We start from the raw sequence: 19,848 nt of genomic DNA on the forward strand, positions 1-19,848 counted from the left end.
GTTCCCTCTCGCCCTGAGCACTTCAGGTGCTGCTGGGACTCTGTCTCCCATACAGTTCCTTTAAATACTTGCAACAGCCAGGCGGACTGAAAGAAAAACCAAACCAAACCTTACCATGTTCTGGAACAAATCTGCTGCTCAGGTGTTGAAAAACATGAAGTTTGGGTTGGACTACTGTTACCTACCCTGTTTGGGATTACGGGGAGTGCTTCACTTCTAAGTTACTTGCATGGGCAGTAGAGTGGTTTTCTCAGAGTGTGGCTAAGCAGTGACTTTAAATCCCTTGCTCCCTTCCGACTGGAAGATGTGTCTCGTGTTTCTACAGGAGCCAAATAAGGTCCCCCTTTTTTTTTTTTAAATTGTCCATTTTTCAAGGTGGTATTTCAGATGAGCTGTCAAATTTGGCTTGTCACAGTGAGTGACCCTTCTACCTCTCTCACTTGACTGCCACACAGTAGCTCTAAGCGTGGTAGCAGCATCTGTAAGCCAGCTTCACAACTGGAGCCTGAAAGTGGTAGAACAAAGTTGCCAAGTTTCAAGTAGAGTTGGTGGTTATCTTGGAAACTGTGCTGGAGAACGCAACCACAAATGATTTTGCCAAATAATATACACTATTTATTTAGTCCAGCTCTCTGATTGCTGTTAAGGCAGTCAGCCAGCAGCAGTAAGTGTTGTGACATCATTTTGAAAGGCAATGTGCTGGTTCTGAAATGGAGTGGGATGTACTATGATTCATTATTAAAAAAAAAAAAAAAAAAAGCTGTAGTCTGAACAGAGATAAAGCATATGACTGCATCATGGCTGAAAGCCAAAAAGGGAATTATATGAATCAATCACACTTGTAGCATTATTCCGATCCCATACTCCATAAGGCAGTGAATACCTTCTTACTCATTTAATGACATTCTGCAGGAAAAATACCCTTTTGAACGCTGAACAAGTAACTAGTTACAAGTTGCCATAGTTCTGGTTGTTACAGTTTCAGATCGTCACTGCTTGCATGTGCAATTTGCATAGCTTGTCCCAATATCCTAGATAATAAAATGTTACAAATGGAAAGTACCATGAGTCATCATCTTCTCAGTCACTCATTGAAGAGAAGTCACTTCTGCCTTCCCTTAGGGTAGACAAGTCTCTTTAAAAAAAAAAAAAAAAAAAACAACCAAAAACAACCAAAAACAAAACCCAAACCAACCCCAAGCCAAACCCCAAACAAAAAACCCCACCAATTTTCCCAAGGAGTTGCTCAGTGGGTGGAGACAGAGGTGGTGGGGTTTGGGAATAAAATTCTGAACCTCCAGCATCAGCTGGACTAATCCCAAGGACAGCTGATGACTGACCCAAAAAGGTTGTTTGGATTAAAATACTGGGAGTGTGCCCTCGTATTATGTAGCAGGGAGTAACAGAAGGAAGATAGAGAAAAACAAGGTTTGAGAAATAGGAAGAACAGCTAACTAATTTCACCCACATATCTCACACTGTTCTTGAAGAAAAAAAAGAATGCCCTGCCTTTATAAGAGGATCAGAAAGAGTGTTCTACCAGTTGTTCATAGTAAAGGATTTTAAATCTGGGGACAATTTAAAGGAAGTTGCTATGCTTTGAAAAACACTTTAACAATTAAAAGCCATAAAGATTTAGATTCCTGTCTGTCTTTTCAAGAAGGCTGGTTCATGTCTGTCAAACACCTTCCAGAAAGCCAAATCATCTTAGCAACCTGAATGAAATTCAGGCTGTCCTTCAAAAACAGAGTTTTCTGTGGAGTTGTGGATTGCAAGTCAGAGTGTTGTTGCCTTGTAGCATACATATGGCAAGAAACCCCAGTAGGATTATTCTTACAAATAATAAGGCTTGCAGTATTGAGGCTTCAGGTTGACCTAATTCTTGGTGTGTGTGGTTTCTTTCATCTTATTAAAAAAATAAAATAAAGGCAGAATTTCTATTACAATGTGCAAAGGAATAGGCTTGTTTTATGCTAAAGTTCAGCAAGAAAGAAAAATTCAGCAGTTTACTCCTAATCAAGTACAGCATATCTTTTAAGACAGTTTCAAAGAAGCAGCAAAGTGAGCAGGTGAGTAGTTAGATAGCTAAGATATCAGGAATAGCTAAATAACAAGTACCCCTTGGAATTGTCTCCCATGGGTACAGGGCGGTAGCCTCGGCACTTTCTGATGAATTACTATGATGCAATTCAGATAACGTGAAATATCTCGCGTGTTTTACAGCATTACCTCTAACCTCAATATATTCTACGTGGGTTCCCAGCATGTGAATATTGGTTTCACCAGGTGTATGCATAGGCGAGGAGAAGTTTCCAGGTTTAAGTTGAATTTTTTGTGTAAAGAGGATAATGACTTCATGCATTCTTTACTCTACGTGAGCTGCCAATCCTTAAACTTACATTTCAATGACTAAAATTTAAACAACTTCGCTGCTTAATTTCCTTTCTGATAGTGCATAAACAGCCCAAGCTTTGCCTTCCAATGACCTGGCGTGAGCTGCTTTAAGTCACATCGTGTTGGAAAAGGATTTGGCTCCATTGCAGTAATACCCCGGCTTACCAAGTGGGTAGACGTTATAGGTCAGGACGATGACTCTCCATGTGGTTGCACGCACGTGGTTAGAGTGTTTACAAACAGCGTCCCCAGCATCCTCAGCAGCTGCCTTGACGCAGCCGGTGAGGACAGAGTTCTAGGAATGTCCCTGGTCCTCAGGGGGTGGCAGAGGAGGGGGAAAGAAATAAAAAATGCGGAGTTCAAGGAAACATATCGTAGTTTGGGTTTTGGCTGAGCTTTCCTGCATCTGTGTTGCATTCGTTGATTCCTTTGTCAGCCGCTGTCCCCACTCGAGCGCAGTCTGAGGCTGCATCGACGCGTTTGCCTGGAACGGACTGACCCCAAGTATGAGATGGGGGTTAAGGGAATTGTTACAAAGGTTTCAAATTATTTCCCTGCCCCCCCTTCCCTTTTAGAAGATTTATTTTTAAGGGAATTCAGTCCCTGAAAGCTTTCCTGACAACACAGCTCTTTGCAATACAAGAATCCCACTGTAAATGGTTATATATTTTTCCTTAATTAGGCATGACTCACTGCACTGTTAGAATACTAGAACAATTCCCTTTTTAAAGAACACAAAAAAGAAACGTGAATCCTACTAACTTTATAAGTAAAATCAAATAGCTGAAAGTCTTTATTACTTAATGAGACATGTTGACACAAAGAGGCGTTGCTGTTACGAAAGCTAATACCACTGCAAGGCAAGTTTTGGATCTCCATTAGACATAAGAAGCTTGGTGGAGATTTTTGCATTTACTCAACCAAATGTATAAAGCCACCAATCTGTTGGTTTTTTAAAAAAAAAGGGGGGGGAGGAGAAGTGGTGGTAATTATTGGGGTTGTCTTACCAAGATGGTTTCAGGAAGCATAGGTTGAAAATACATCGTAGCTGGTCAGAAGCACCCAACTGACAATGTGTTTCATGCCCTCCCCTGTGGACCTAAACCAAAGCTGTCAGACAGGTTCTGGTCTCCAGAGACACTGGAAGCCTACGCCGTGCCTGCACTGTGGGACCTTATTAACAGAGGTTCTGCTCCTCATCCAGAAACATTATTTTCCAGTCCCGTGCACATTTTTCAGACTTTCTCATGCAATTTTGCAGCAAGTGCTCGGGATGGTGTGCAAAAGCACATGACTTGCTTTATAAAATGCATCCTAAGAACTGGTTTTTCCTCATAGGGAGGAAGCAGTCGGTACAAGTGTCTCTTCCATATTCTGAATTTGTCTAGATAATTCGTGGCATTCACCATCAGACAACAGAGTACGAAGGTCTTGTTATACACATGACTTCTGTTATTAGTTGTATGTTCACATTGGTTGCTTCCATTTTATGTTGATGTCGATTACAATCGCTGTATTTCTTTTACTACACTCCACTGGTTTCTTTCTCACCTGTCTTCTCACTTGTGAGACACAATTATTTGGGTCACATCCAGAACCTGCTTCTGTTTCACTAAGCTCTTCACCTCCTTTTGTTTTCTTTTCTGACTTCTTTTTGACCCATGGTTCCCATTACTCTTGCAGCAGCTCTAGGTAGCAGAAGGTAGCAAGCAAGAATAAAGAATATATGAGAGAATATGTGACAAAGGCATTTCTGAGTTTGCACTGACTATTTGTTCCTTTTCTTGCCACTTTTAGTGCTGTTAAAGAGATCAAAGGGTAAATGTTAACCCTGGGCCTGATGATGACAAGAGAGTTTTGCCCTCAACTTGTCTCTTGTCCTGTAATAACTTTCCATATTTGTCCCTTAGCGTGAGAGACAACAACTGTTCGTGCAGCACTCACCCCCGTTTCATGCCCCTGATACTTTTTTCATCTTTGTTTAATCTGTTTGTTCTTTCAGTGCTACTTCACTTGTGTTTGAAGTCACATACTTTGAAGTTATACAATTTTTATACTTGCCAAAGGACACAGAACTCGTTCAGCTCTTATGTAAGCAAAAAGGAGAAAAGAATGATTGCAAATTTCCTCTTGTGTGCAAGTAGCATTACTGTCCTGCTCACGATAAAATGAGGAAAATGAATTGTTGCAGTAAAGCAGGAGTTGCATGCCTTCCCCCAAAGTTACTAAAGTTTACAAAGTGAGATATTTCCTTGAAGCTTAAAGTGCATGTATAGCTTGATAAAAGGAATGCAATTTATCCTTGAAAGAGAATGTATGGAAGCTGGAAAATACGTTGGACTCACCTCTCCTCAGGATTTGGAGAAGTGAGGGTGCATGTGTGTGTATGTATTACAGACCTTAACATATTTTCTTTTCAAGTGACCAACTTTTTGTTCCCACTGCACTCCTTTGCTTGCTTGTCTGTTTGATTTCAAGTTTGTCTGCCCAGAAAGGTCTAAAGTATGACTAAAATGGCAACAGTAAAAATCAAAACCATGAAAGCTGAGCAACTGAAAAGGGTCAGATTTAACACTTAACTCACATAACCAGTAGACATTTTTAGGGAGAGAGAACCTATGCTAGAGTGTCTCCATTCCACGTGCAGTCAGTTTGTGAGTGTACACATCACATACCCAGGAACAAATTAAAATATTGACCAAATAGGGAAAAGCACTCTTGATATTTATAAACATGACAAATGCACAAAACAGAAAAATACAGCCTTTCAGTTCTCTGTTGTTTCTGTGGCGCCCTTCATACTTTCCACAGAACATTTGTTCTCTTTAAATAAGTTTGAACCTGTACTTTTCTGCTTGCCTGTAATCCTTAATGCAGAGAAGATGCTTTTGTAGGTGTGAGAAAGTAGTAGGAAAAATAAGAATCGTGCTGATCTATTTTCTTCCTATTACTACGTGTAGTGCCTAAGAAGTGAGAGACCAGGTAGGAAAACACAGATTTCTATGTGTTTTTGCACTGTGCCTATGTTGTGCAGTTGACAATATATTAGGTATAGGTGGCTTTTTTTCCCCCCCAATGCTGGCAGCTGACTTGTGATCCTGCAAACTGGTGGCAGCCCTTGCCATTTTCACAAAGCCCTATTCATTTTTCCTTGGGCCCACAGAGCTATAGCAGTCTGCCTATGTAGAGGCACTTGCAGGAGTGAGGCAGCTAGTCAGTCACGTACTTGTAGCAACTGAAAAAAAGAAAAATAGTTTGGGGAGTATTGTTTCTTCTTTGAGGAGGGAGGGAGAGGAAATGGATGGAAAGACTTAGACGCAGGTATGGAAGCTAAGAACTAATTTTTACTTAAAAAAAAAAAAAGCTTTTCAAATCAGTTGCAAGTGAACATGTTTTTTGCGATGAAATATAAACTCCAGCTGATGGATTGGGAAGAAGTTTTGCCTCTGGAAGAGTGAGTCTGTAATTCCCTACTGAATAGCTGCTTTTTCTTGAAACAACTGCTACTAGCTGGTTGGAGATATTTTGTTGGACAAGCTGGAGCATGAGTCTAATTCAGGATGGCAACTCTGATGTTTCTAAATATAAGGAGAGTGGATAGAGTGAAATTAATTATTGCACATTAGGAGGCACCTCATATCCCAGCCACGAAACAGAATCCGACTGTGCTTGGGGCTGTACAAACATAAGCCATTTGTGTTTTGCAAGGGAGACAGAGAAAAGGGGTCTGGCAGTACACAAGGGGCCAGAGTGTTAGTAATTCTTGTTTATAACGCAAAGCAGAGGCAGGCAGCTCCCTTCCAAAATACTAAATATTTGCAGTAAATAAAGCAAAGCTGCTATTGCTACCTGGTGGGTGGGGGTGTGTGTGTGGGGGGGGGGGGTGTTAAGAGGAGTTCCTAACCAGCATTGCCGCCATCGTTTCCCTAGGGTGCTAATATTAATGAGCAGGCAAAACATGCAAAGAGTAAGAGAAAGGGTACAAAATTAATAAGCAACAACCGAGAGCCAAAGCACACACAGATCACGCAACGTGGTACAAACCCTGCTGGAGCCATTCATTTCAGTGCCTTTTTTTTTTCTTTTCTTTTTTTTTTTAAACCCTAAAAGACATACAGGAAAGCTGTGGTATAGCTGGGAACTGAAGCCATATCTCCTAAGCCCCAGTCCTTTACCCATGATACCCTCCTTCCTGCTCATTCAGAGGTTTACAGATAGTTTTCTCTGCTTACTGAGATAACAGAAGTATCAATTTTAAGAAACAGAAACTAGACTGAGAAACAAGTAGCTTTTCACTTTTTTTCAGAAGTTAGTTTTCAGTAGTATTTTCCATTGATTGACAACACGTTCTTTTTTTGCTGCACGAGTCTTCGGACCTTTAAACAAGCAGTGCTCATCCAAAACAACCCAGCAAATTAAATACTGTCGTTTATCTCCTCAGTGAAGAGGACGGCTTTTTGCACACCGCTTTGATGGCAGCACTGTTGAAACCCTCCGCTCCAAGTGAGAAAGGGTGCAGGAAAGGATGTTATCTCGGTTTTACTGGCACTGCAGATGTCTCCATGCACCTCCAAACAAATAAGCAAAATCTCACAATGAGCTAATTATAATTAAAAATGTATGTTGTGTCAGTTAATTGCAGTGTGTGAAACCGAGTTGTGTAATGTCATTTCAATAAGTAGGTACTCCAATAACTCCCATTAACCTTTAATACCCTTGATCCTCCTATTCATTCAGGCAAGATTTCCCACAGTCTGCAAACTGTTCCCGTGCATCAGTTCCAACCTACTACACGGCTCTCATTTTAATCTGGTTTATCAATTAAAGGTTTGTCAGGGTTCATGAACCTTCATGCTGATGTCATACTTGGTAGCGGAGCTCAAAGGGGGAAAAAAAAAAAAATCCCAAACCAAACCAACTTTAATTTGTTGCCAGAAATCTCTCTGCTGGAGACGGGATGCACAAACCCATGCAAGTGACACAACCTTAGCAGCATTCATAGCTTTCTGTGCAACAGTCACCTGTTTTCTCCTAGACCTGAATCGGAGACGGTAAATTTTAATGTTGTCCCTCTCCGGTGTTTTGGAGTTCCTTTGCAGTGAGTAGCCTGCCTGGTTTGGTACGTAGTGCATTTGACTGAGAGCCTACTCTAGGTAACTTCAGCACAGTCACGGACTCGTGATACAATCCATGATGAAATGCATTTGGAAATAAAATCCGATGGGTAATTTAGCTCATGCAGCATCTCTGGATGCTGACAGAGGCAGTTGACCGTGAAGGACAGATGGATTTTTCCCTGCCATGTTTAGAGATCCGATAGCGCGCTGCGAACTGCTTTGGAGCTGGAGCGTTCGGATCTGCCTCCTCGCCTCCCTCAGTTGCCCCTCTCCCCACAGCAGTTTGGAGGTTCAGCCGGCCGAGGCCCCACGTGGCTCGTGTGCACGTGGCCGTGCTGTTTACAAACACGCTCCCAGGCGTCCCCAAGGCGCCGCGTAACAGGAGAGAGGGTGCCACGCCGCAGGGCCGAGCTCCCCTCGCACCGCTTGTGAGAGCCCCTGTTTTTCACCCACGTCCGCGGCTGCTCATAGCCATCATGGCCAAAGGCTCGCCTGCGACGGGCTGGCGGAGTCTGCTAGCTCGTTCGGGTTTGCTCGTTTTACTTTTAAGCAATATTCAGGCCAGGCGTTTAAAGCAAGGTCGTCCATGGTGAGTCAAAAATAGAAACTTTATTGCTCGACAGAGTAGTAGCGCTGGAGAGCGCTAGCTAGACATGCACGCAACCGCGAGGAAGGTACTTTTCTGCTTTCCAGAGATGCTATTAGGGAATTGGGTAACATTTACAGTAGGGCAGGATTTCAGAAAGCCTGTGGAAATGAATAGGCACTTTTTTTCTTTATTTCCTGCTAACAAACCGTGGACCATTTTTTGTCCAGGTTTAAGAGATGGGTCTCAGTCAAACACAAGTAGCTTGGAGCAGCTAGTATTTGAAACCACAGTTGCTTTATCACTCGGAGAAGACTGCCTTGGTTTTGCTTTGTTTTAGCAGGCCATTGGCATACAGCAAGAAAGAGGTTTGAACAGCTGGTGTTGCTGCATTAAATGGCCTCCCATAGCTGAGGCACAAAAAGACAAAGCATGCTTCTTTCCAGCCGCTCAGCTAAAATTGTATTGACTTACTTTTTGCTGCTCTCCTCACGAGTTCAGAGTTCAAGGACTCCTATATCTACTGTACCTTGAGTTCAGATAACAAGATATAGCTACACGGAGGGAAACAAACAGAAAAGTCCGTGTTCTTCAAAGACGAGCATTTTTCTGTATTTGTTCCCCTGTTTTGTTTCGGGGTGTGCACTGTTTATTTTTCTCCTTTTGTTTTACTCTCCCTCCCGCTCCCCCTCTGCTGCGTGCACACCCTCTTCCAGCCGCCTCTCTGGCTTGCCTGGCCAAGAAGTGCAGACTCAGCAGGGACTGGTAACACTTTAACTCTTTGTCCTGTTCTCAGCTCTCCCGGCAAAGGTCACGGCAAATGAGACTTACAGCTGCACTTGAAACAGAGCTGGTATAGGAGGGAGGGACGGCGACCACAGACGGTTCCCCCACCACCACCACGATTGTTTTTTTTCTTGAAGCATGTAAAGTGCATGGCCAGGATGAGATGAAACTTTCCACGGGCTTTGGGTAGCTGTATCTACTAATTTCTCGTTAAGAGGAAATGAAAGGCTTGTGACTTTTGTTTGTACTGGCCATATCTAGCTTCATGCAACCTCTACTGATAAACAGAAATCATTTAGGAGTCACTTCCTCAAATGACTGAAACGTGGTCTTAATTTCATCAGTGCAAAGCCAGCAAAAAGCTATTACAGACACGAAGTCTCGGTTATCTGTCTTTGAAGTCATTTTGGAAACTCTGGCAACGTGCCCTTATACAATTCTTTTTCCTAATAGCCATAGTTTTGCATTGTGTTGTGGGACCACGCTGGCTCCAATTTCAGTGACTTAGGGCAGAAATGAGTTTTATTTTTCTTGAGAACAATTCAGCGCTGCCATTTGCTTACGGCCGAGAGAAGGAACCTGCCCGGACACCATCGACATTAGCATGCGTCCACGTGTGCCACGTAATGGAAAAAGGTTCCCATTTGCCCTTCGAATAACCCGCCGTGGCGTTCCACAGGGCTGCGAGGGGCGCGCGCCAGCCAGAGAGTTGGCGCGAGTTGGCTTAGCGACGTCGGCACTGGCGCCAAGGTTTACCTCTCCGCTCGGCGCTCCAGGTCATGCTGGTGTCTCGCCACGTGCTTACGCGCACATGGCAGCAGTGTTTACAAACATGACCCCAGAACTGTTACGGGCAGTTATGAAAGAGCCAGCGAATGCCGCATCCCATGCACGAGGGTGACCTAGATCGCCGGTGCCGGGAGGGAGTAGCGAGGTGCTCATACCAAACGCAGGCTCTGAGAGCACATCAGATGGTTTGAGGCAGATGATTTTGCTCCCAAACTGTTTTGAAATATTATTGCCACCATGAGAGAGTTTTCTACCGTAAACTAAAAATAGCTGCTATTAGCTAGCAGGAGCGGCGGGTAAGTGATTCAGCAACTCAGGAATAGAAGTGACTGTGTTCTTCGGCACCGTAAGTCTGTTTCTGTGTTGAACTAACTCAGAAAGTACATAAAATTTTCAAAGCGGGAAGGAACTGCAGAGCTGGCTTACTTTGGTTAAAAGAAAAGAACACTACGTGATCGTGTGGTTCCTGAATGACAGTTCCTTTTTTATTCCTTTATTAACACTTGCACTCGGGCACTAATGAGTGCTTTGTAGTCAGGTTGTGACCATCCATTTAGGAAAAAGATACCTTAGTAGTTTCAAATTACACACCTCCATCTACAAAATATGAATGCCACTGTACGGTTGACTTGGTTTTTTGACATGGGCCTTAAGAAAAAAATGCATAGCTGCAACGCCCCTTTAGCAAACCAGGCATTGTGTGCTCAGCTGTCAAAAGTCCACATTCTCTCTTGGTATATATTTTTTAAAAATCACTTTTGGATGCAGTAGATTTCTGCTTTAAAAAAAAAAAGTGTGCCTTCCTTACCCTTGAAGTTCTTCAAAGAAGGTTGTATTGTAAGCCAAATTACTCTAAAGCAGTTTCCTTCCTAGAAGTTAGCAGTTTATTGTAAAATGGAAGTACGTGGCCAGACGATTAGTTTTTGACAGATTCTAGCGTTCTTGAAGTTTTCTCAGAAATACATGTATGTGGAGGAAGACAGGCTATATAACTGTGACTGATTGCCAAAGATAAACAGAGCTTTCTTGAAAAAGCTGCTAAACTAGCAAAAATAACCCATGCTTGTTAATAAATCACTTCCAGTTTTTACTTTTGGAATCACAGAATTTAATCCCAGCTTTACAAAACCCTGCTAAATGGTGAAGGATTTTTTTTTCCCCCTCCCAAATAGAAAGACTGACCTTTCAGAAGCAGATGAGATGATAGAAAGATAGTAGTTCTGTTTTCTGTTAGTTACTATGATACACCTCAGTGTTTGTAAATATCATAAAGACAAGGCCCTTAGGAAAGATACACTATGAGCTTCTCCGTGCCTCTTCTCCAGTGCGATTCAATCCCATTACTGAAAAAAACTTCCGTAGGTATAAAGCTAATCCATAGTCTCCACCTTTTCCATCCATACCCACGGCAGCTCTGCATTAGAGCTGTCAAAGCTCCTGCAGAGTATTTTCACTATGTAAACAAAATGAAACAAGGCAGGCCAACGCACGTCCCCTCTGGCCTGGTCACTAACTCATTTCGTACAGTCAGATAGCTCAAACCTGAGCAGGTGAAGTGCTCCGCAGGTCAGCCCCGACCCATCGCTGATTTTGTCCAGTCTGCTAGATGATTTTTAATGTTGCATTCGGAACGTGAGCAAATGTGCTTGCGTCAGTTATTGATGTCTTTTCACTGCTGAATGTTCATTACAGTGTTCATTACACTGTATATAATAGACCTAGAAATAAGAATGGAAGTACTGAAAATAGGTCACTGCTGTGTTCCTATTTTAAGAGTTCTTTGTGGCATTTCTCCTGCTTGAGGAAAGCAAATCCACCTTACTGTGAAACTGTACAAGTACGGGCAGACTCGGAGAAAGGAGAACTAGAGCCTTACTGTAAAGTCTTCTCTAAATGCATATAGCTTTTTTCCTGGGTACGTCATTGTACGTCTTCTGGAGTCTTTCTCCAGAAGCCCTGAAGTGCTTTTTAAAATGTTCTGATTCAGAAAGTACTGAGGTTTACAAGGACTGGTTTATTAGTTTTTATGATGTCTGTGGGCTTTACCAGTACATTTAACTTAACCAGTGTAAGATCTATACAGATACACAAATGATGTGTCTGGTGCATCTTTGACTCAGAGAACCTTCTTATTGTTACTATTTATGATATTTTATTGCATTATATGGACAGCTTCTTTTAGTCGCCTAATGAAGAGAATATAAGGAAAGAAATGCTGCTTATGATGAAGATTATTTTATTCAATGCTTTTAGTTGGGGGCAGGATGGAAGCGAATAGTGTGAGATTACCATTGTATGCTACAGGGTGAATACTGCCATTGTGTCAGTTTAGATGAGTATCTCAAAATAAATACAGACTCTGTCATGGGTTTGTCCTCTAGGTAAAAAAGTAATGGAAATCTTGTTTAACAAGTTCAGCGAAAGGCACACCTAAAGTTTAATTATGTCTTCAGATGCACGGGTGCAATTCTTACTTAAGAGTTTTACCCAACTACCAGAGAACAGACTTGGGACTTTTGATTTTTCTTATACTTAGAACATACACTGATCAATCATTATGTCAGTGCATAGTTTGGGGAAAAGAATCCCTATAATAAACACCTATCCCCAGCCATAGCTTTCTCTGCCACATGTGTGTGTGAGAGCGAGATATTATTCACCAATTTAGAATCTTCTGCCAATCCCTTTCTCCCCCTCACCCCCTCCAAAAGCCAATCTACCAAGAGAGCAGGGGGAAATGGAGAAGAGACGAAACAGTGCCTGTGGTATTTACCTCAGGCATTTTTTCATTGATGTCTCTTGGAGCTGGGAATCTTGGATGGGATCTGAATTGTGCTACCAAAATTTGCAGCACTAAATGAGGCAGCAGGAGGACTCCCTGACCACATTGTTCCTCTGTCTCTCTTACTCATTGCTTTCTCAGCAGAACACAGTTCCTTAACAGACCAACTGCTTATTCTTTTTGTGCACAGAGAAGAAAACATACAGAACACCTGTTGGACATTACATTATGTTAACAACTGCCCACAGCACTCAAAGGCAAGGTAGGAACATGCAACAGGTCTGCCGAATATCTGCTCAGCACAAACCACAGGCAGAAAATGCTTCCCATCACACTACTTAGAAACAAAACAAGTCCTGTTAATTCAAGGGTCACGAGAACTACAATGTGTTGCAAAAGAGAACAAAAACAAGGAAAGGAACAAGGAGTATTTTAGATTTTTACAGTACTGGGGAATGTATGGGGGAAAATGCCCAGAGATGTTCTTAGGAAAGCAAGAAAATCCCAGGTTATAGAGTAAGTTTAAAAAAATAAAAGTTGGTTGCACTGTGCCAGCAATGCCTTTTCTTCACGTTCACAGGATTAAACCAGTGAGGGGCTGGTGTTTCTTCCTGCGTCTTTCAGTACTACAAGAAACACTACTGTGCTTCGCCCACCAGCCTGCCTTTGGCCAGGGACAACCTCCAAAGCTTCAAAATATGATGAAACCCCCATTTCTAGAAGCCAAACAATATATCAACAAAAGAAAACAGCCTTTATTATGTAACAGGCAAAGAGCAGAAACCCTGATTTATTAATTCAATGGAGATACACCAGAAGCAGCAAAATCAGGCCTTCTCTTCTGCGCCTGTTCCACTATCCTGGCAGCTTTTTTTTTTCCTAGTTATTTTTCCTTGCCGTAGGTCCATGAGTGTGGAGAGAATGGGCGTCTCAAGCACGGCAAATATCATGAAACTGTAAAAGAATGTCATGCTCTGGCGTAAAGTTTTGATGTGGAAAACTGGGGTTTGTTTAATTTTGGGGGAAGGGCGGTCAGTGTCTTCCTTTTGTGAGTCCCTTATGGCCTGTGCAAATTTGCTGGCACCCTTGTCCAGGAAAATTCTCACCAGGATGTACTAAATGGAGTTTCCCTGTACCAGTGCACAGCAGTGAGAAAGACGAACAAGTTGTTCCTAGAAGTTGTATGAAATAGCCATGGAAGAGACAATTTAATCCATCTTCTTCTCCCAAGCCAGAGAAATCATAACTGTCAGTTTTGACAAATACTTGGATAATCTGCTTTAGAAGACCTCTGCTAGTGGCGATTCTGTATTCTTCCAACTCTTCTCGTTTTGATCAGTTTTTTTCTTTTTGGACAGATACAGCATTCCAGCTGAGGCCTTGCCAAGGCTGAGAAGAAAGGTAACTTAATGCCTGACAAAGCCAATCAAACGGGACTATAGCCTGTGCAAAAATTGCCTTTTTTCTCAAAAGGCTTGACATCAACTGTTCAGCTTGTTATTCACTGTAACTCCGGGAACTGCTGTTCCTCATTCAGTGTTTGTGCTTACGATTGTTCCTGTCTTTTGAGACATTGCCCTTGGGTTACCAATACAAGAAACCCCAGAAGAACTTCAGAAAAAAAGCAGTTGTGTGAAAACAGAGAAGTTGGTGTCATCAAGGAGGAGGAAATGCATACTGGGGGAATCTTAAAATAAGTAATTATGCATTTTTGTGAGGGTCTGGTGATCCACTAGACTGTGAATTTCTTGGACAAGGACCGTGTCTGTGTTACCTGGGCACAGTGCCGCTATTCCATGCATAATGCAAAGAGTTCTGTCCCGCAGAAGATCTGGACAATATTATCAACAGCTTATAAGCACTTGCTCAATGTGGCAGTAAAGAGAAGTGGGGAAAACAGATGCAATACAGTACTTAATCTTAGTAGTATGTATGGTTTTGTTAAGCTGTAGCGGATGGAGATAGAAGCGTGTTTCAGAGAACCCAAAACACTAGAAAAGATTTCTCTTGAGCCGCAGTGCCAGAGGTGTGTGGTTTTGCCCATGGGAAGATCTGAATTCTCCTCCTCTTGTTCCAGTGAAATTTTCAGATGAAATTTGCAAATTATGAGCATTCACATGTATTCTGACTCCAAATACAATAACCTGTGCTGGGTCAGGGCCTCAAAACAGGCGGCACAGAACGAGGGAGCAGTAGAGAACAGTGAAAATAATGTTGGAGGGTGAGCTAGATACGGTACACTAAAGGTCTTGGGAGCTTACGTTCAGGTCTCTAGCAGAGTTTGAAGAAAGAGAGTATCTGAAGAAGTAACAGCCAACATAACTCAAATTACTGAAAGGAAACAAATGCAACTGGGTGTGCTTAATCTAAGGAGCTTGCTGTTGCAACCTGCTGCTGGTGCAGGTTCTTCTGTAAGAAGCAGGCATTTCTGTGAATTAGGACAACGTCTAGGCTCCTGCTCCTTGGGATACAATCTATAGGGGGGGTTAAGTCTCGTGGGTTTGGCTGTAAGCTGGAGGTTGGCTGAATGCATTACTGAGCGTTTATACCTTTCTCCGAGGCATCTGCCCTTTAGCAGACTACGATAAAAACAGACAGTTGTTGCTCCAGTGTGGCACTTCTCAGCTGCTGCTGGCTGTTTCCCTATGTGCTCCCTCCTCCAAAGACTGCCACAGTGTATCTGGGGGTACTGCTACGAAAACAGGGTCGAGAAAATCTGTTATTAGGACATATACAAAGTGACCACCTACCCCAGGAAGCTATTTTCTTCATTTGTTAGTTTTTGCAACACCCAGAAAGTTGTAGTTTATGCCACCAGCAGTTAGCGTGGTCACTTAAACCGTTCTTTCTAAAGCAGTGGCATGAACTGTTAAATTATCTAAAAAGGGCAAACCAGTGTTGGGGTTTTTTAAAGATTAGGTTGAAGGCACAGGAAAAAGCTCTCTCCTGTAGTTCGCTCCTTTTGTTTCTAGTTTTAATATTTAATGAACATGTGATATTGTTTTAAGCTAGTCCTGATGGTCTTGTGAAGTTAATATTTAAAGCAGATGGCTGCAGTGCTTTAATAAGATGGTTACTATAGAAACACAGCACTGTGAAAGCAATAGTTTCTGTAATGCATGGTCTCCTCACTAAACATTTTAAGGACTCTTGATCTACATGTAGCAGGCCTGAAGAGGACTAACCAAGAAATGGAAAAGATAGTATGCCTGCGTGGAGTATTTGCTTCAGCTGGGGTCCACTTAAACCTAGCTGGATAGCTGACATTTTTGTGGCTTGCTAAAGAGCTGCTTGAAACAACATGAAACATGAGAAGAGAGATAAGCAAAAATATTGATGGAGGAGACAACTGTAGGCAGGAGACAGATCATTTCAGTTATCTTTTTTTGGAAGGTGAGTTGGACTCAAACATTAATACAAACAAATCTAAAAGCACAAAACACCCACAAACAGTTAGCTAATACACCCAAATATTTACTTTGCAATCCTCAGGCTTTTTGTTTACTTCATCCTTGCATATCTAATGTTGCCTATCAACACACTTGTTGCAGCCTAATGCATGGGGAAGGACACATCGTGTACTTTCAGGGATTTGGGCTTTTTATTATCGCTTCTAGTTTTCTTTATTCCGCCAAAACTGTTTTAACCTGCAAGTACCTAAATTCCTCTGCATGTGCCAAAGAATTTTATAGGCTATGACACAGACTTCAGAAATCCTTTTAAAATGTTAATTATGTATATGAATATGAGTTTGCACTAAATCAGGATATTCAGGGGGGTAAATGGCAGTGGTTTTGAAGGGTTACTGGTTCTCCTGTGCAGAACTGGGCAGGAAAGTGCTGCCTCATCTGCCTGTGTCTCTTCCTCCAGGGAATTAAGTAGTTTTCAGCAGTCACAGAGGATGAGTACACAGAGATATTGGTTGTAGAACCATAGGAACTATGAAGCAAAGAAGGTTTCAAAGCAACAGTAACCCAATTTAAAAATAGCACTTGGGAGAAATATCCATCCTTTCATAAAATCTGGGCATCCTGCTGGAACTCATATCTTGCAGTATAGCTAGCACCAGTGCTGACCTGGACTAGGTTCAGAGGGAACTGGAGACAACCTGGGCATTTTCTTCGCTTCATCTTTTCTCTTGTTTCTTTCTGTTCTCCTAAACTCAGCAAGTGTTTCTGCTTGCATGTTTTTGCTTCCCTTCACACTTTAAAACACCTAAGCTGGGCAGCCCCAGTTGCAGGGTTTGCCTCTTTTATGAAGCTGAACACATCATCATTTAAATAAAAAGAAAGAAGGGAAAAAAGCTGTGAGAAACACCCAACTAATAGGGTTTTCCTCTACCCCGAGGCTTAATTTGTTTCATCGGTTCCTGATTCTGTATGGTCATATCTGATTCCTCTACGGGCTTTTTCTGTGACTTAAAACTTTCAGAGGAGGAAAACCACATATGATCTAAAACACCTCCCACCTTTCTGCTTTGTCACTATGGTCCTCACCACTATCATCCTCTACACACCAAAGTATATCTTGCCTACTTTGCACTGTCCTTTAGTTTCTTTCCTTGGAAACGTTCAAATGTTATACTTCATCTCACTCGTGAGGCTTAGCCTGCCTCATTCCTGGTTGTATTTTTCTCTCTCTTTCACTCCTGCAAAATATTCCTGTGAGCAGCACTGCCCACAGCTTTGCAAGTTTAGCAAGTCTAGAAGTCAGAGGTATCCCTGCCCTGCTTTACATATTGTCTGCTTTGGTTTAGATGTATTTATAGCGCAGCAGTAGAGCTATAGACAAATACTCTGAAACAAATATCAAGCCCTTATTCATGAAGCTCACTGCTTTATATAATGCTTCACTACAGCACTCACACTCTGTGGATGAAGAAGATCACCCTCAGACTTATTCCACATGCACTTACACATACTCTAAACACACAGGCAGAGCACACAAAACCAGACATAGTATCTCTGTCTCTATTTTCATAACAGGAATATTTTTAGGCGTGACAGATATTATGAAGGAACTCTGCCCAGCTGCACTCAGGATGGATGGGGCAGGCTATTTTAGGTTATTACATAGCAGTTCTCAAAAAAGAAAGCTTTGCAGCATGCAGGCAAAAGCTTAGCAGGGAAATCTGTCCCTGGGACACCAGCAAAAGGAGCGCTAGGGGAATGGGTAACCCTGTGGTCTCTGTGTAGATTTAGCCCCGGACCCACTCGGTGGCCTCAGGAGGGCTTCCTTGATGCGTGAGGACCTGTTTCCAGTCCCAGCCTTTGACTGCTGCTCCATGTAGGACTGTTGTCCCTGCACTGAAAAGCTTTTTTCCCCATTTCCCCTCATTAACTATAGACCTGAACATGAGCGGTTTTCCACAGTGATGGTTAGTTAATCTCACAAATAATGTCATTGACTTGCAGTGAGATCACATGTGGTTTTAACTGCATCCGTGTAAGAAATTCACAATATTCCCCTTTGGGAAGAAACAGATAACAGTAAGGGGAATCAAAAGCGCATTATATATCCTTACAGTGTCTAACAGAAGGAGGCCCCTAGCTCAGCTGAGGCCTGAAGACATTGCTGTGGTACGTAAATAGTAGATAAATATTTTTTCTGTGTGATCTATTAATTATTTGTAAGTGCAAATACTGGGTAGAGGTGCAAAATTCAGGACTCCACCAAGTGAGACAGTCTAAAGTTGAGAAAATCCTTGCACCCTAGAGCTTAAAATACTGCTTTTATGGTAGAATACAAGAGTCAGAAGAGGCAGAGAGCTCTTTGTAGGAAGATAACAATGGAAAAAACCAAACCCAGGCTTAGCATGGCTTGCAATAGTAACATTTTGCCACTTGTCTGTGGTGCAGTGGCTTATTGTTCACACGAGCAGAAGCAGCAAAAAAGTCTGGTGATCACGACCTCTGGGAGTACTGCTGTTGCGATTGTCTCGTAACACTATCTGCGTTAGTCCTAAAGGGCTGGAAATCTTTTATGTTGATGCAGTCGTAATTAAATGTGATCCTGTTGCAGTCAGTGGAGGTATTTGTGGAATTAACTCATCACCAGTATGAGTAAGGGGCTCATAAGTCAGCCGGTAGTTACTGTGGGAAACCTCTGTGGGTTAAACTGAAAGCTGTTGAGAAATGTTGATATTTAAATGGCAGACAGAGTAGCTCAAGAACAGGGGGAATGAGAAACTCTGCTTCTAACATTTCCTGGCATATGACAGTTTTGATAAAGGGATTACTCTAAACAAAATTCTCAGTCTCAAGTACATTCATAGCTTTAATTAGATCAAGGGTAGATGGAAATTTACAGTCTGCTTAACCTTCTATTTAAATCTCTGATATGTTCCCTTTGCACACCTGTTTGAAATAAAGTGTGAGTGGAAAGAATAACCTCGTGATGCTCTTTCAGGCTTTCATTGTACAAGATAGGTGGCTGTGTATGGGTAAGTTGTCTTAGTTACTTAGTATTTAGAGTAATTTTTTTACTAGACAACTGGGATCTGTGTTGGAGAATGCTTGTTTGTGGGTGCAGCAGGCAACTGCAAGTCAGGGGCTACGAGAGGATACTGTGACCTAAGTAGTGTGAAGATTCTCCACTAGCTAAGTCTCATAAATTGCCATGATAATATGCAACTAATATATAATCCTGTCCCAGTTCTGTCTGTAAATTCTTCTTTCTTGAGTAAAACTACACCGTTCACTCTTCTAAAACCACAGATTTGAATGTTACAAGCTAAGGAGGTCACTTCTGAGAGGCAGGACCTTCCCTTGCAGGTGAAAGTGTGAATATCAAGTCTTTAAATGCGATTTCACATTAATTTTGCAATATGTTCTGCGTTTGCTAAAGCAGGTCTTACATTTGTTTAATCTTGAAAAAACTCTGTGTATGGGGACTGAAGGTCCTTACTACAAAATAAAAATTCACCGTTGTATGGTAAAATTAAAGGCCTGAAGTGGCAGCTGACAGATTATGGCATTGCAAGGATTATGCAGCTGTACCCACCACACCTACCAGCCAGACCAAGGAGACCACAACCCGCGAGCTATGTTCTAAATTACAGGCGTTGCATATGTGCTGACACTCTTTTTATACGTAAATTCTGAAAAGACCTTCTCACAAGAAGATGTAACCACATGAGAAGACTCTGGATTTATTAAAAAAAAAAAGCACGCTCCTTAAACACCCCTGCTGCACCCCTATACAAATGTTGCTTTTTCGAACTTAATCCTAAACCCACCGAAGTGACTGAAACAAATCTGATTTCAGTGATCTAGGGATCAAATCATTAAGTCTGATTAAGCAAATGCTGCCCAAGTGTAAGGCTGTCAAGAACTGCATTGACTTTTCATTAGAAAGCTCCCATTACAATCCCACCTGAATTGTGTCTGTAGTGA

The sequence above is a fragment of the Gavia stellata genome, chromosome 5 (genome assembly GCF_030936135.1).
Source record: "Gavia stellata isolate bGavSte3 chromosome 5, bGavSte3.hap2, whole genome shotgun sequence".
Taxonomy (NCBI): domain Eukaryota; kingdom Metazoa; phylum Chordata; class Aves; order Gaviiformes; family Gaviidae; genus Gavia; species Gavia stellata.